Genomic DNA, 13449 nt, shown 5'->3' on the forward strand with positions numbered 1-13449 from the left:
TCCTTCTGCTCCTCGTTGGGTTCGACACTCTTACTTATCGAAAGGACTACGATAGATCCCCTATACTTGTGGGTCATCAAGACTCTTTTCTGGCGCCGTTGCCGGGGAGTGTAGCGCCTTTGGTAGGTGGAATTTGGTAAGGAAAAATTTATATAGTGTGCTGAAATTTTCTATCACTTGTTACTATGGAAACTGAATCTCTAAGGGGCTTGTTCGGGGTATCTTCACCCCGTACAGTAGAGCAAAGAGTTGCTCCTCAACCTACTGAACCTATTGAAAATGAAACTCCTTTTTCATTTCCTTCGGGTATTACAGAAAAACTGCTGGCTAATACTTTTACAGGAGATGGGACAAAGCATCCCGACGAGCATCTACGCTATTGGGATGATATTTGTGGATTATTTAAGCTTGCAGGTATACCCGATGATGTTGTTAAGAAGAAGGCTTTCCCTTTATCTTTGGAGGGAGATGCATCGACATGGTATAGGCTATGTGATGATACGAGATTATGGAACTATAAAAGAATGAAATTGGAATTTCATCAAAAGTATTACCCTATGCATCTTGTTCATCGTGATCGCAATTATATATATAATTTTTGGCCTCGCGAAGGAGAAAGCATCGCTCGAGCTTGGGGGAGGCTTAAATCAATGTTATATTCATGCCCCAATCATGAGCTCTCAAAATTGACAATTCTCCAGAATTTTTATGCTCGGCTTTCTGATAACAATCGCACCATGCTCGATACTTCTTGTGCTGGCTCTTTTATGATGAAGTCTATTGAATTCAGATGGAATTTATTGGATAGAATTAAACGCAACTCTGAAGATTGGGACCTCGACGAAGGTAAGGAGTCAGGTATGACACCTAAGTTTGATTGTGTTAAATCTTTTATGGATACCGATATTTTCCGTAAGTTTAGCACTAAATATGGACTTGACTCTGAGATAGTAGCTTCTTTCTGTGAATCTTTTGCTACTTATGTTGATCTCCCAAAGGAGAAGTGGTTTAAATATCATCCTCCCATAGAAGTAAAAATAGCTGCACCTATTTAAGTTGAAGAAAAGACCATCACTTATAATGATCCTATTGTTCCCACCTCTTATGTTGAGAAACCACCTTTCCCTGCTAGAGTAAAGGATCATGCTAAAGCTTCAACTGTTGTTTGTAAAAGCAATACTAGAACTTATACACCTCCTAAGAAAGTCAAAGTAGAACCTAATATTGCTATTGTTAAAGATCTCTTGTCTGATAATATTGATGGGCATGTCATTGAATTCTCTAGTGAAACTGCTAGAATTGCTAAACCCTATGATAGAGATAAACATAGACCTGTGGTAGGTGTGCCTGTTATTTCTGTTAAAATAGGAGATCATTGTTATCATGGCTTATGTGATATGGGTGCTAGTGCTAGTGTTATACCCATTGACTTATATAAAGAAATTATGCATGATATCGCACCTGCTGAGTTAGAAGATATTGATGTTACAATTAAACTTGCCAATAGAGATACTATATCTGCAATGGGAATTGTTAGAGATGTTGAAGTCTTGTGTGGGAAAACCAAATATCCCGCTGACTTTCTTGTTCTTGGTTCTCCACAAGATAGCTTTTGTCCCATTATTTTTGGTAGACCCTTCTTGAATACTGTTAATGCTACGATAGACTGCAAAAAGAATGTTGTTACTGTTGGCTTGAATGATATGGTTCATGAGTTTAATTTCTCTAAATTCAGTAAACAACATCGTGAGGAAGAATTGCCTAGTAAGGATGAAATTATTGGTCTTGCTTCTATTGTTGTACCTCCTAGTGATCCTTTAGAACACTATTTGCTAGACCATGAAAATGATATGTTTATGAATGAAAGAAAGGAAATAGATGAAATATTCTTTAAACAGGAACCTATTCTGAAACACAATTTGCCTGTTGAAATCCTAGGGGATCCTCCTCCACCCAAGGGTGATCCCGTTTTTGAGCTTAAATCGTTGCCTGATAATCTTAAGTATGCTTATCTCGATGAAAAGAAAATATATCCTGTTATTATTAGTGCTAACCTTTCAGAGCATGAAGAAGAAAGATTATTGAAAACTCTGAAGAAGCACCGTGCCGCTATTGGATATACTCTTGATGATCTTAAGGGCATTAGTCCCACTCTATGTCAGCATAAAATAAATTCGGAAGCGGATGCTAAACCAGTATGTGATCCTCAACGACGTTTGAATCCTAAAATGAAAGAAGTGGTAAGGAAGGAAATACTCAAGCTTCTGGAGGCAGGTATAATTTATCCTATTGCTGATAGTCAGTGGGTAAGTCCTGTCCGTTGTGTCCCTAAGAAGGGAGGTATTACTGTTGTCCCTAATGATAAAGATGAATTGATTCCTCAAAGAATTATTACAGGTTATAGGATGGTAATTGATTTCCACAAATTAAATAAAGCCACTAAGAAAGATCATACCCCTTACCTTTTATTGATCAAATGCTAGAAAGATTATGCAAACATACACATTATTGCTTTCTAGATGGTTATTCTGGTTTCTCTCAAATACCTGTGTCGGCTAAAGATCAATCAAAGACTACTTTTACATGCCCTTTTGGTACTTTTGCTTATAGACGTATGCCTTTTGGTTTATGTAATGCACCTGCTACCTTTCAAAGATGCATGATGGCTATATTCTCTGATTTTTGTGAAAAGATTTGTGAGGTTTTCATGGATGACTTTTCCGTCTATGGTTCCTCTTTTGATGATTGCTTGAGCAATCTTGATCGAGTTTTGCAGAGATGTGAAGAAACTAATCTTGTCCTGAATTGGGAAAGGTGCCACTTTATGGTTAATGAAGGTATTGTCTTGGGGCACAAAGTTTCTGAAAGAGGTATTGAAGTTGATAAAGCCAAGGTTGACGCTATTGAAAAGATGCCATGTCCCAAGGACATCAAAGTGGTCACGCCGGATTTTATAGGAGGTTCATTAAGGACTTCTCAAAAATTTCTCGGCCTTTGACTAATTTATTACAAAAAGATGTACCATTTGTCTTTGATGATGATTGTGTAGAAGCATTTGAAATACTTAAGAAAGCATTAGTCTCTGCACCTATTGTTCAACCACCTGATTGGAATTTACCCTTTGAAATTATGTGTGATGCTAGTGATTATGCTGTAGGTGCTGTTCTAGGGCAAAGAGTTGATAAGAAATTAAATGTTATCCATTATGCTAGTAAGACTCTAGACAATGCTCAAAGAAATTATGCTACTACCGAAAAGGAACTTTTAGCAGTTGTGTTTGCTTGTGATAAATTCAGACCCTATATTGTTGATTCTAAAGTAACTATTCACACTGATCATGCTGCTATTAAATATCTTATGGAAAAGAAAGATGCTAAACCTAGACTTATTAGATGGGTTCTCTTGCTGCAAGAATTTGATTTGCATATTGTTGATAGAAAAGGAGCTGAGAACCCAGTTGCAGACAACTTATCTAGGTTAGAGAATGTTCTTGATGACCCACTACCTATTGATGATAGCTTTCCCGATGAACAATTAAATGTCATAAGCACTTCTCGTAGCACTCCATGGTATGATGATTATGCTAATTATATTGTTGCTAAATTTATACCACCTAGCCTCACATACCAACAAAAGAAAAAGTTCTTTTATGATTTGAGACATTACTTTTGGGATGACCCACATCTTTATAAGGAAGGAGTAGATGGTGTTATTAGACGTTGTGTACCTGAGCATGAACAGGAACAGATCCTACGCAAGTGTCACTCCGAAGCTTATGGAGGACACCACGCTGGAGATAGAACTGCACATAAGGTATTGCAATCTGGTTTTTATTGGCCTACTCTCTTCAAGGATGCCCGTAAGTTTGTTTTATCTTGTGATGAATGTCAAAGAATAGGTAATATTAGTAGACGTCAAGAAATGCCTATGAATTATTCACTTTTTATTGAACCATTTGATGTTTGGGGCTTTGATTATATGGGACCTTTTCCTGCCTCCAATGGATACACTCATATTTTAGTTGCTGTTGATTACGTTACTAAGTGGGTAGAAGCTATTCCAACTAGTAGTGCTGATCATAACACTTCTATTAAAATGCTTAAGGAAGTTATTTTTTCCGAGGTTTAGAGTCCCTAGATATTTAATGACTGATGGTGGTTCACACTTTATTCATGGTGCTTTCCGTAAAATGCTTGCCAAATATGACGTTAATCATAGAATTGCATCTCCTTATCACCCACAGTCTAGTGGTCAAGTAGAATTGAGTAATAGAGAGCTCAAATTAATTTTGCAAAAGACTGTTAGTAGGTTTAGAAAGAATTGGTCCAAGAAACTTGATGATGCATTATGGGCATATAGAACTGCATATAAGAATCCTATGGGTATGTCTCCATATAAAATGGTTTACAGAAAAGCATGTCACTTACCTCTCGAACTAGAACATAAGGCATATTGGGCTATTAAAGAGCTTAACTATGATTTCAAACTTGCCGGTGAGAAGAGGTTATTTGATATTAGCTCACTTGATGAATGGAGAACCCAAGCCTATGAAAATGCCAAGTTGTTTAAAGAAAAAGTTAAAAGATGGCATGACAAAAGGATACAGAAGTGTGAGTTTAATGTAGGCGATTATGTATTGCTATACACCTCTTGTTTAAGATTTTTTGCAGGAAAACTTCTCTCTAAATGGGAAGGTCCCTACGTTATCGAGGAGGTCTATCGTTCCGGTGCCATAAAAATCAACAATTTCGAAGGCACAAATCCGAAGGTGGTAAACGGTCAAAGAATCAAGCACTATATCTCAGGTAATCCTATAAATGTTGAAACCAATGTTATTGAAACCGTAACCCCGGAGGAATACATAAGGGACACTTTCCAGAACGTTCCAGACTCCGAAAAGGAATAGGTATGTGGTACGGTAAGTAAACTGACTCCAAAACAATTTTTAAGGCAATATTTCTCCATTTTGGAATATTTAGAAAAATAGAAAATAGGTAGCAGTCCAGGGAGGACACGAGCCCTCCACGAGGGTGGAGGGCGCGCCCTACCCCCTGGGCGCGCCCCCTACCTCATGAGCACCTCGTGTGCCCTCCGGACTCCATTTTCCTGAACGATACGTATTTTGGTCGGTAAAAATTCATTATATATTCTCCCGAAGGTTTTGACCCCCGTATCACGCAAATATCCCCTGTTTTCGTTTCGAGCTGTTTCCGTTGCAGATTTGAGAATTCCGGAGACTAGATCATCCTTCTATGAGGGTGAGCCTATGCCATGGAAGGGGACGACAAGCTTGCGTCATCAACAACACCTCCACCTCCAACAACAAAGAAGGGGACCTCATCACATGGGTATGGGCACTCCCCTTGGCAACTGCCAAGCTTGGGGGAGGTGCCCCGGTATCGTATCACCATCACAACTCCTATCTTTATCGTTTTTCTTAGTTCGATCCTATTAGTAGTATCTTGATTTAGTAGAACAAAGTCACGACATGATCTAGTTTTGAAGTTTGCTTTATGATCCCTCTATGCAATCTAGTCCGTGAGCTATATATAATAAAGATTAGTGTTGAGTCGAGGGCTTGATTATTTTGCCATGATCTTGATTGAATAAAAGAAAGAATGAAAAGAAACAAAGAGTTCATATTGATCTTATTGAGAGTAATGGCTTCACATAGAAAGAGTATGATGATTAAAAAGTTGTTAGGAGTTGGCAAATATATAGCTTTAGTCATCGTGGCAATTAATAGGAAGTAATAAGGAGAGAGAGGTTTCACATATAGATATACTATCATTGACATCTTTCATAATTGGGAGCACTCATTAAGTATGACATGCTAAAGAGTTGATGTTAGACAAGGAAGACAACGTAATGGGTTATGTTTTCTCGCATCTCAGTTAAAGTATATTGTCATGGATCATTCAAACATGTTGAGCTTGCCTTTCCCCCTCATGCTAGCCAAATTCTCAGCACCAAGTAGAGATACTACTTGTGCTTCCAAATACCCTTAAACCAGTTTAGCCATGAGAGTCCACCATATCTACCTATGGATTGAGTAAGATCCTTCAAGTAAGTTGTCATCGGTGCAAGCAATAAAAATTGCTCTTTAAATATGCATGACTTATTAGTGCAGAGAAATAAGCTTTGTATGAACTTGTTGTGGACGAAATAAAAGCGACGGACTGCATAATAAAGGTTCACATACAAGGGGCAATATAAAGTGACGTTCTTTTGCATTAAGATTTTTTGCATCCAACCATAAAAGTGCATGGCAACCTCTGCTTCCCTCTGCGAAGGGCCTATCTTTTATTATTATCCTCTATCTTATGCAAGAGTCAAGGTAATCTTCACCTTTCCCTTTTTCATTTTATCCTTTGGCAAGCACTTCATGGTGGGGTGATCCTGATATATATATCCAATTGGATGTACGTTAGCATGAACTATTATTGTTGACATCACCCAAAGGTGAATAAGTTTGGAGGCAACATTATAAGCCCCAATCTTTCTCTGTGTCTGATTGAAACTTCATAACCACAAGTATTGCGTGAGTGTTAGCAATTATGAAGGACTAAGTGATAGTTGAGTATGTGGACTTGCTTTTAAGCTCTGACATAGACTCCTTCCGATGTTATGATAAATTGCAATTGCTTCAATGACTGAGGTTATAATTTGTTAGCGCCTAATAAGGTTTTTGATTCATACTTCTGCATTGTGAAAAGATCATCACTTGAACATAAGTAATCATATGACAAATCTATATATGTTGCTGTTATGAAACAATCATGATGCCTTCATGTCCGTATTTTATTTTTATCGACGCCTCTACCTCTAAACATGAGGACATATTTATTGTTATCGGCTTTTCGCTTGAGGACAAGCGAGGTCTAAGCTTGGGGGAGTTGATACGTCCATTTTGCGTCATGCTTTTATGTTAATATTTATTGCATTATGGGCTGTTATTTCACGTTATATCACAATACTTATGGCTATTCTCTCTTATTTTACAAGGTTTACCATGAAGAGGGGGAATGCCGGCAGCTGGAATTCTGGCTGGAAAAGGAGCAAATATTGGAGACCTATTCTGCGCAACTCCAAAAGTCCTGAAACTCCACGGAATATCTTAAAATAAATAAAGAAAAATCGTTGCCAAAGATGAAGGCCAGGGGGCCCACACCCTGCTCACGAGGGTGGGGGGCGTGCCCCCTACCTCGTGGGCCCCCTGGTGGCTCTCCGATGCCCATCTTCTCCTATATGAAGTCTTTCGATGAGAAAAAAAATCATAAGCAACCTTTCGGGACGAGACTCCGCCGCCACGAGGCGGAACCTTGGCAGAACCAATCTAGGGCTCTGGCAGAGCTGTTCTGCCGGGGACACTTCCCTCTAGGAGGGGGAAATCATCACCATCATCATCACCAACGCTCCTCTCATCGGGAGAGGGCAATCTCCATCAACATCTTCACCTACACCATCTCATCTCCAAACCCTAGTTCATCTCTTGTATCCAATTCTTGTCTCTAAGTCCGAGATTGGTGCTAGTAGGTTGCTAGTAGTGTTGATTACTCCTTGTAGTTGATGCTAGTTGGTTTACTTGGTGGAAGATCATATGTTCAGATCCCTTATGCATACTATTACCCCTCTGATTATGAACATGAATATGCTTTTTGAGTAGTTACGTTTGTTCCTGAGGACACGGGAGAAGTCTTGCTATTAGTAGTCATGTGAATTTGGTATTCGTTCGAAATTTTGATGAGATGTATGTTGTCTAACCTCTAGTGGTGTTATGTGAACGTCGACTACATAACACTTCACCATTATTTGGGCCTAGAGGAAGGCATTGCGAAGTAATAAGTAGATGATGGGTTGCTAGAGTGACAGAAGCTTAAACCCTAGTTTATGCGTTGCTTCGTAAGGGGCTGATTTGGATCCATATGTTTCATGCTATGGTTAGGTTTACCTTAATACTTTTGTTGTAGTTGCGGATGCTTGCAATAGAGGTTAATCATAAGTGGGATGCTTGTTCAAGTAAGAACAGCACCCAAGCACCGGTCCACCCACATATCAAATTATCAAAGTACCGAACGCGAATCATATGAGCGTGATGAAAACTAGCTTGACGATACTCCCATGTGTCCTCGGGAGCTCTTTTCCTTATATAAGAATTTGTCCGGCTTGTGCTTTGCTACAAAAAGGATTGGGACACCTTGCTGCACCTTATTTACTTTTGTTACTTGTTGCTCGTTACAATTTACCTTATCACAAAACTATCTATTACCACTTATTTTAGTACTTGCAGAGAATACCTTGCTGAAAACCGCTTATCATTTCCTTCTGCTCCTCGTGGGGTTCGACACTCTTACTTATCGAAAGGAGTACGATAGATCCCCTATACTTGTGGGTCATCAGTAGTGGATTAAACCTCATTTATGAGGAAACTCTCCAAAAAATGGAAATAGACATCAACCGTATTGAGCAAAGCAGTACGACCTTCCGAGGAATCATCCCTAGTTGGGAGGCACGTTGCGCTGGGAAAGTCACACTTGAGGTGGTATTCGGCACTCCGGAGAATTACAGGTCCGAAGAAATTACATTCCAAGTGGCCCCATTCAGTAGCGGATACCACGCCCTTCTAGGGCGGGAGGCATTCATGATTTTTCAAGCCATACCCCATTACCGGTACATGAAGCTCAAAATGCCCGGACCCAATGGAATCATCACTCTAGTTAGTGATCCGGACATAGCACTCCGCGCTGAGAACAAAACAGCCGCACTAGCCCTCGAAACATTATCCGAAGCCCTTGTGGCGGAGGAGTTAACCGCGCTGCGCTCCACGATGGACAGGGACGACGTGATACTAGAAAAAAGATCCAAGTCCACCTCCTTTAAACCAGCGGACGAAATATTCAACTTCCAAGTCCATCCAATGGACCCCACAAAAACAGCATCCATTGGGGCACAGTTAAACCCCGCTGTAGACGCCGCACTACGGGAGTTTCTGCGCGAGAATTGGGACATATTCGCCTGGCATCCTTCAGACATGCCAGGAATCCCAGGCAGATTGGCCGAGCATAGCCTTAATGTTCTAAAAGGATTCAAGCCGGTCAAGCAGACTCTTCGGCATTTCTCTGAACCTAAGCGACAAGCCATGGGAGAAGAGCTAGCCAAGCTATTGGAGGCCAGATTTATTAGAGAAATAAAACATCCGGACTGGCTAGCAAACATGGTGATGGTACCAAAGAAGGACAAATCCTAGCGCCTATGCGTCGACTTCAAAGACCTTAATAGGGTTTTCCCAGAGGATCCCTTTCCACTCCCTCGCATCGATCAAATCATCGATGCTACCATAGGACAAGAATCATTGTGCTTCCTCGACGCATACTCCGGTTACCACCAGATTAAGATGGCGGAGTCTGATCAAGCCGCAACGGCATTTATCACGCCATACGACCCCTTCTGTTTTATCACAATGCCCTTCGGGCTCAAAAACATTGGCGCAACATATCAGCGCATGATCCAGACATGTCTGGAAAAGCATATCAATAAGACTGTGGAGACATATGTAGACGATGTGGTCAATAAACCAGACACGTCGACTCTTTAATAGACGACTTAAGGCTCACGTTCACCAATCTCCGAACATACGACATTAAGCTCAATCCGGAAAAATGCGTTTTCGGCGTTCCCACAGGAAAGCTCCTGGGCTTCATCGTCTCCAGTAGAGGAATTGAAGCAAATCCGGCTAAAATCCGAGCTCTATCGCAGTTGGCTATCCCAACTGACCTCAAGCAAATCTAGAAATTAACTAGATGTGTGGCGGCTTTAAGCCGCTTTATCTCTCGATTAGGAGAAAATGCACTTCCCCTTTATCGCCTTCTTCGGTGAACCGAACACTTCGAGTGGACGGACATAGCCATGGCCGGACTGGAAGAACTAAAAGCCATCCTGGCCACCAACCCAATCTTGGCCGTGCCAACTGTTGGCGAACCAATGCTATTATATATAGCGGCAACTCATCAAGTTGTAAGCGCAGTGCTCGTCGTCGAACGAGAGATGGACGGACATAAATTCCCACTTCAAAAGCCGGTATATTATGTATCCACCGTCCTCACTCCATGCAAATCACTGTACCCACATTATCAAAAGATAGCATACGTAGTATTCATGGCATCCCGGAAATTACGACACTACTTTAAAGAGTGTCCAATCACGGTGGCCTCCGAAGTACCACTCAATGACATAATAAACAACCGCGATGCCACGGGCCGGATTGCCAAATGGGCCATCGAGCTCCTCCCGTTCGACATAACATACAAACCATGGCGAGCCATTAAGTCGCAAGTATTGGCCGATTTCGTCGCCGAATGGACGGAAGCCGAACTCCCTAAAGAGTACGACGCATACTCCAATTGGATCATGCACTTCGACGACTCTAAAATGCTGGCTGGTCTGGGGGCTGGCGTCGTCTTGACGCCCCCACCGGAGATACAGTGCAATACGTACTCCAAATACTATACATAGACTCCAATAACGCAGCCGAATACAAGGCCCTAGTACACGGTCTCCGGATGGCAGTCTCCATGGGCATCCAACGCCTAGAGATGCGTGGGGACTCGAACCTCGCAATATCCCAAATAAATGGAGACTTCGACGCCAAGGATCCGAAAATGGCGGCATATCGCAACGCCATCCTCAAAATGTCAGCTCGGTTCGAGGGGCTTGAATTCTACCATGTGGCTCGGGAAAACAACCAGGCGGCAGACATCCTCACCCGTATCGGCGCTAAATGTGACCCTGTCCCACCGAACATCTTCCTGGAAAGACTGTTTAAACCATCCGTGGTATGGGAAGGGGACACCGACAAAAATAGTCTGGACCCAGCCACAACCCCAGATACCGAACACTCTGACACAATCGGAGGCTCTGCCACCGAAATAACACCTTCAGCCCACGTGATAATGGTCGTCATCTCTGATGAAGCTATGTACCTAGGGTAGGGTCATGGACCTGTCCCAGCTGCCCTACCCAAGGACATCTCAAGAAGAAATCACCTTTCAATCGACTTGGAGGTGTTTCACTCGATAGACTCGAAGACACTCGACCAAGAGGCAATCACTCGACCAAGGTCCAATCACTCGACGGCCAGGAGACCTAAAGGCACTCCGCACGCTAATGGTCGGTAATTAAGTGGCTTTTATGATCATCATAGCACTTTATTAGAGGCGTTACCAGTAACGCCTCACCTTAATGTATTTAAAACCCTGCACAACTGAGGGCCGGAGGGGTCGGGCGGACTCTATATAAGCCACCCCCCTCCTTAGTGTAAAGGGTTCGCACCCCTGTAATTCATACACACATAATCCAGTCGACCGCCTCCGGGCTCCGAGACGTAGGGCTATTACTTCCTCCGAGAAGGGCCTGAACTCGTAAACCTCATGTGCTTACAACTTCTCCATAGCTAAGATCTTGCCTCTCCATACCTACCCCCCTACATTACTGTCAGACTTAGAACCACGACAGTTGGCGCCCACCTTGGGGCCGGTGTTTTAGCGATTTGTTGGAGGGTTTGCGATCTTTTCCAATCCAAATCATCATGGTTTCTGGCGGAGTTTTGGTGGAGGGCCGCGAGATCCGTCTCGGCGCGCTCATGTTCACCGCCGACGACTCCGCTTGGCTTCAGGAGGCTCCGCTCGACGTGGACGCACTCCCTGTCCGCGGGGCGATGCACTTTCGCACGTGCGTCCGCGACGTCCTCTTGCGGCAACCGTCGACCCACTATCGGTCGGCTCCTGTGCTGTCCTCCCTCCCTGTTTCCCGCCGGCGCAAGTGCTCCAGTCGGTCGAGACTTCAGCAGTGGGTGAGACACGCGGTGGCACGCTAGTCGGCCACCCCTCAAGTCGCGGCGATCGAGCCCGATGAATCCCTCTACGGCCTGTTTGACCTGTCGACTGGCTCCGTAGAGACCGCATCCGAGTGTGACAGTAGTGATCCAGCGGCAGAGGTTCTGATGGTTGACGGACTACCCAGTCCTCCGTTTTTCCCCGCACTGATGGAGGCGCCGGTGGAGGCGACCCGTCGCGTCCCCATGAGGAATATCTCCCCGAGCCTCTCACGTCGCTGTAGAGAGAAGAACTGCGTCGCCGGAACATGGATGCACTGCACACTCCTATCATTGGAGAAACCCCCGAGGCTCGTGCCTTGGAGGATGCGCACCTGGCAAACTTGGCCGAGCGCACTCGACTGGAGAACCTCCCTCGAGCACTCGACGAGCGTGCGCGACAACGGGTTCCAGAATCCAGTCGACGTCAGCTCTTTCCGCCCCCGCAGGTATATCGAACTCCGATTCAGAATTTAGCAGCTGCAGCATGTATAGCAGAGTCGATTAAGCCTTCCTAGTCGGAGGCTGGTAGAGGCTTGCTGCAGATCAGAGCGTTACTCTGGGCAGCAGGAGACCAGAATTCCACTGTCTCTCAGTCGCGGAACAGGATTGCTGCAGACACAGTCCAGTCGGCCCATAGCCCAAGATCGCCCCCGGGGCGTGAGGGACGTGGGGACCGGCGTAATCAGTACGGGAACCATGAGCAGTATGATCACCAATTCGATCATGACGATCGACGTCGAGTGCCCACCCCTCCCCCGAGGAGCGGGTCGTATGCGCCTCGACAGCAAGATGACAGGCGCCCTCATAGTGTTGGGCGAAGGATCCCAGTTGACCCCAGGGAACCAGGCTTTGATGCGAGATCCATTCTCGTTCAAGGTTTGGTCGACAGGAACAGGGCTCACCGAGAAGGTCACAACAGAGATGCACCTACCAGAAGCAGAGTACATGTTTCAGGGCCAGAGTGCTTTAGTAGAGCCATCAGGGCCGCTGTGATTCCTCCCAACTCCAGGTTGGCGACTGGAGTCAGTAAGTTCACTAGTGAGTCCAAACCCGATACTTGGCTTGAAGACTACCGAGTGGCCGTCCAGATTGGCGGCGGCAATGATGAAGTGGCCATGAAGCACCTGCCTCTAATGTTGGAGGGCTCGGCCAGAGCGTGGCTGAATCAGTTAGCACCCAGCAGCATTTACGCTTGGGAAGATCTCGCCCGAGTGTTTGTCACCACATTTGAAGGAACATGCAAGCGACCGGCAGGGCTGACGGAACTGCGGTCTTGCGTGCATAAGCCGAATGAAACTTTGAGGGATTACATCCAGAGATGGATCACGTTACATCACACAGTAGAGAATGTGCCTGACCACCAAGCAGTCTGTGCCTTCAAAGAAGGTGTCAAGTACAGAGAACTGAATCTGAAATTCGGTCGAACCGGAGATATGTATTTGAATCGGATGATGGAGATTGCCACCAAGTATGCTAATGGTGAAGATGAGGATCGACTCAGGAGTGGCAAGATCAAGCCAGTCGCTCAAGAAACCGGAGGAAATTCCAATCGGAAACAGAAGCGGAAGGCCGAGCCA

Source organism: Triticum aestivum, chromosome 1A (genome assembly GCF_018294505.1).
Source record: "Triticum aestivum cultivar Chinese Spring chromosome 1A, IWGSC CS RefSeq v2.1, whole genome shotgun sequence".
In the NCBI taxonomy this organism is placed as follows: domain Eukaryota; kingdom Viridiplantae; phylum Streptophyta; class Magnoliopsida; order Poales; family Poaceae; genus Triticum; species Triticum aestivum.